This window comes from Oratosquilla oratoria, unplaced genomic scaffold (assembly GCF_046742065.1).
Source record: "Oratosquilla oratoria isolate Oo_2021 unplaced genomic scaffold, ASM4674206v1 SCAFFOLD60, whole genome shotgun sequence".
Lineage (NCBI taxonomy): Eukaryota > Metazoa > Arthropoda > Malacostraca > Stomatopoda > Squillidae > Oratosquilla > Oratosquilla oratoria.
The window spans coordinates 1117563-1123123 of NW_027467724.1; positions in this window are offsets into that span (position 1 = coordinate 1117563).

The window sequence follows — 5561 nt, forward strand, 5'->3', positions numbered from 1 at the left end:
CCTACAAGTTGACATGTATGACATGTTTTACAATATTGGGCAACATCTTTGACAACCGTGGGCCGATGGAAATGTTGGGTTATGTTGAACAAGGTCTTTCTTACCCCTAAGTGACCTGCTAAGGGAGCATCATGAGCCAATCTTAGAACATTATTCCTGAAACCAAGAGGGAGGACTATTTGATTCCTTACTTGCCATGGCTGGTCAGCGGTTGCGGTGGATGCTCTCCATTTTCGCATTAGGACTCCGTTTTCTATATAGAAACCTCGTGACATATTTTCAACTTCTTCTGGAGATGAAACAATCTCGTACAAATTTTTGAGAGAATGATCTGACTTCTGTTCTTTGATTAATTCTGCTCTAGATAGAGAAACTGGTGAAGAAGAAGATGGGTCAGTTTGGGAGAATAGGGATTCTAAATTATAAGTCTCCTCTTCAGATTTCTTGTACTGAGATCTGGTTACAGCGCAAGCGGGAAACAACTGTAAGTTATCTGAAGGTTCTACTGAGGTCTTAGGGTTATTTGTTATTAAGGGAGAAATGACTTTGCTTCCAGCGATGTCATTGGCCAACAATAAGGATATTCCTACTATGGGAAGAGAGTCTACTACTGCTACTTTAACCATTCCGGTTGTTAAATCAGACCGCAAGAAAACATTATGTAATGGACATTTTACAATTCCTCCAACTCCTTCTATCAATATATCATAACCTGTATATGACTCACCCAGATTCTGCAAGACAGAATTTAAAATCAGACTTTGCTTTGCTCCTGTGTCTCGGAGTATGGAAATAGGATATTGTTGTGAATTACTACTATGAGATATAGTTCCTGAAGATACAAATGGTTTGAAACAAGGATCATGATCTGATGAGGGGGGTTCTACATTACTTGACAATACCGGCTTCTTTGGTAGTTTATCCTGAATAGAGGATTTTGAATCATCTGATTTTATATTACTTACAAGAGTTGGTGTCTTATTGGAGAATGAGGGTGTCAGTCTCTTTCTGCAATTAGAAATGTGATGGCCAACCTGTTTACAATATGAACAAGTTACAGGGGGATTAGTCTTAAACCTTTCCATTCTTTGCCAAGGTTGGTTTGGAGGATATTGATTGAAATCAGACCTGTAACTGAAATGTGATGGGCTAGACTGAATTTCAAAGTGTTTCTTTGGGGACCAAGGATCAGAGTATTTTGTTGAATCTGGAATATATGACTTTGACTTTTGGGATTCCATTTGTCTTGACTTAGGTTTATGATTTAGTGTGAACTCATCAGCTAATACAGCAGCTTTAGTTAAAGTTTCGGGAACATGATCATCTATAAAAATCCTAAGATCTGTCTCTAAGGTATTCTTAAACTGCTCCAATAAAATCAACTGTTTAAGTCTATCTAAGGTGTCCGTTTCACTAGCCAAACACCACCTATTGAATAACCTCTCTTGTTGAGCCGCATATTCTACGTATGTTAACTGAGGTGTCTTCCTATAATTACGGAATTTCTGTCTATAGGCCTCTGGTATTAGTTCATACGCTTTTAGAATACAAGCTTTCACATTATCATACTCGCTTTCTGCTTCTGAAAGAGAAGTATAAATTTGCTGAGCCTTACCCTTAAATTGCGTTTGAATGATTAATGGCCAATTTTCTTTAGGGATTTGTAACTGTTGCGCCAATTTTTCCCACTGAAGAAAGAAAATTTCTGGCTCTCCCTCTGAAAATTGGGGTAGAAGTTTTACATACTTTGAAATATCTATATGACCTTCCTGAACTACGGGTTGTCTATCAACAATCCTAGCTTCTACTTCTGCCTTCTTTAATTCTAACTCTGCCAATTTGACTTTAGTTTCTCCTTCTCTAGCTCTAAATTCTGCCTCAATTTGCATTTGTTTCAGTTTAGTTTCCTCCTCTTTAGCTACTTGTTTCGCTTTAGCTTCCTCTTCTCTAGCTCTAAATTCTGCCTCAATTTGCATTTGTTTCAGTTTAGTTTCCTCCTCTTTAGCTACTTGTTTCGCTTTAGCTTCCTCTTCTCTAGCTCTAAATTCTGCCTCAATTTGCATTTGTTTCAGTTTAGCTTCCTCCTCAATTTCTACTCTCCTGACCTTTAATTCAATCTCCTTAATCTTAAGTTCGGTTAGTCGTGCCTCTATTTCTAACCTATTTGAAGGAATTTGTATAGCTGTAATCTCTTCTGGAGATAATATCTCATCTTCGATCAGATTTTCAACAAGTTCCTGAAGTATTTTTTTCTTTCGTAAACTTGTATCAATGTCTACTCCAAAGTGCTTGCCTATTTCTATCAAAGTGTCTTTAGTTTGTTTCTTTAAGAAACTTACCTTGGGATTTTGAACGAATTCTTGAATTATATCATCCATCTCTATAAGAATGTGTTAAATACCTGATCCAATATCCTTGGCAAGGGTCGCCACTTTGTTACGGGCGGCTGGTATGTGACGATACGTTACGTATAACGGATAAGTGCTTAAGAACCAGCTCACTTCTAGTAGCCACTGTAGGACTGAACTATCTGGTCAGGGCCTAGATAATTCGTAAGACTAGAAGTAAAGGTAACAAAGAAGATTCCAGGAAAGGAATATTAAACTAGCGATAAAACTAGTAAACGAAATTATTAATGGAAAATATTTACAGGCAATCAACACAAAAGAGAATGGGCAGTAGGGTCAATGGGACCGTTACATGATTATAAGAATATGGAAATTATCGTTCAAATAAGAAACACAAGATAAGTATACAATATGGTACTATCTAAGTACAAAGAGATCAGGAACATGCATCAGAATAAGTAATAAGTACAAATATAAGTAAAATAATGCAATGTATATCAGACACGTAATGTAGGCAAAAAGGGTGATCACTTCACACCAATCGTCTCATGAATCTAAACCTTCTAGTTTTTATCAAGAGATCAATATGTGGGAATATGACAAGGAATTATCGGTTTCAACCGCTTATATACCATTGGACCGGAAGCGGGATACTTCCGGTTAAGGGTGCGGGTGAGGAGGAGGGTAAGATAACACGTCAACATGGGTAGTTTTAGGACCCTCGACTTGCTTGAACAATCTATTTATTTAGTAACTGTCAAATCTGTGCGCTCCGAACTATTCAGGATTTCGCTTGTCTGTTTGTTCTACAAGAGTGCGCACCTCTCCGCACGTAGGCAAGATTACATATAGTGGACGGGCGTTACTGCTTAACATTGTTACAATACATACATAGACAAGAAATATGAACATAGTTATGTAATACAAAGGAACACAATTCTATAACATAATTACACATATGACGTAATATCTAATATTACGTTACAATATATGTATATATATATATATATATATATATGTGTGTGTGTGTGTGTGTGTGTGTGTGTGTGTGTGTGTGTGTGTGTGTGTGTGTGTGTATGTACATATATCTTTCGATCTATATATATATATATATGTATATATATATACATATACATATACATATACATATACATATACATATACATATATATATATATATCTATATATACATATACATATACATATACATATACATATATATATATTGATTTTTGCCATGAAATGGGCCTAGCTTTTCTCAGACATTATGAAATAGAGTATGGTTAGTAGGAGAAGCTTACCAGGTTAAGACCCTACCAAAGTAGTTAGGTAACTGTGATGAGATCCCAAGCTTAGTTAGCCAAAGTTGCAAGACTGTTTCGATATACATTGGGTTTTCCCTCTTTTCTGAATAGAATCGTCTAGCGGTAGTTAGAATGAATTACACTAAAGGTCAAATGAGGTCAGATTTAAGATGTGTTTGAACCTTTCGCTGAGGAAAAGGTATCACTAAGACATCACACTGGGCTGTTTTTCCTCGGACTTCTGTAATATACATACATATACCAAAGGCTTTTTCCCCCTTACACGGGGGGTAGCCAAAAAGAAAAAGGCATAGAAATCACTCCCACCCATTTCATTTCCCATATATTCCACTCCCCTCCACCCTCCTCCCTCCTGGTGGAAAAATTTTCCTTCAGGATATCAGATGTTCTATGTAGATTATTGAGAAAACAATATAGTCTGCCAAGTTGATTTTACGGCGGAAAAATATAGCCCAGTGTGATAATGCATTTAGCTGAATAAAATCATCTGACGACATTAGAATAAACAAATTTAAATCATAAAGCTTAGCAAGAGGGTTAAGCTTTCGTGAGATAACAACCTTGTAATGCACATTTAGTCACGACTTTCACAAAGGTTGAAAAATGTAAATTAAAGAAAGAAAAACAAATGAAAAATATGGCGGTGTCTGGCATCACATTTTCTGCAGCATGCACCAGCACGCAAACTGTTGGACAGTTCCATCTTCTAATCGAAAATGAACTGATTTTTTTGACAGGATCTTTGTGAGCGATTGTAGAGACAAAAAAGAAAGAAAGAAAATCTGTCAGGCGGCTCACATCAAGTAAGATGGGAACAGCGGAATGTGATCAAAAGACGCAGCGAAAGAAGAAGGTAAATATAACAATAAAAAGAAAGAAAGAAAGAAAGGCTAATTAGTGGGCAAGAAGAAGAGCTGCTGAGAGGGGGACGAAAGAAGTGGAAAGTTAAAAACAAAAGATGATGAGAAAGAAAAGTCAGAAAAAACGTCGAAGCGGTCATGGAAAAGACAGACAGCTTATTGGTCACGTGATGGGGAAGAGGATGGAAGAGTTGAGGGAGGGGGAGAGATGAGTGGAGAAGAAAGAAGGGAAGTGAAGAGGAGGAAAGGGGAGGTGAGTATAAGGAAGGGTAGGGTAGGGAAGGATAAGGAAGGGGAGGAGAGAGGATGGGATGGGATGGATCAGAAGGAAAGTGAGGGGATGGAGTGGGAGGGGATGGGAGGGGAGGAGATATGAGGGGAAGGGATGGAGGGGAGGGGAGGGATAGAAGGGAAGCGGAGGGGAAAGGATAGAAGGGGAGGGTGGGGAGGGGAGGGGAGGGGAGGGGAGGGGAGGGGATGCAAGGCGAGGGGAAGAGAGAGGATGGAAGGGGAGGGAGGGGAGGAAGGGGAAGGAAGGGAATGAGATGGGAAAGAGAAGAGAAGGAAGGGAAGGGGAGAGGGGAGGGAAAGCGAAAGAAGAGAACGGGAGGGGAAGGGAAGAATGGGGGAGGGGTTGGGGATCATCACCAGTGCTACTGAGGGATAGGAAAAAAAAATCTTGATCACTTTCCGTCCATGGTGGTGTGATTTCTTTCATCCCAGCTGCCGTCAGACCATTCTTTTAATATTCGTGGGACCCCATAGGTACTAAAGGTGGCATAGGCTGTCTCGACGAAGACCTTGTTCGCCGGGTGCCATTCTCACTTTTTGACGCCAAGCTATTCTATTAACACCCGAGACACCCCACACCCCTCATACTGGTGAATACGTTGAAATAAAAGATCATGAGAAATACGTAGAATTGAATGCTTGGATCATATAGATCTGAGTCACGTGGGAATAAGAATTCAGAGAGAGAGAGAGAGAGAGAGAGAGAGAGAGAGAGAGAGAGAGAGAGAGAGAGAGAG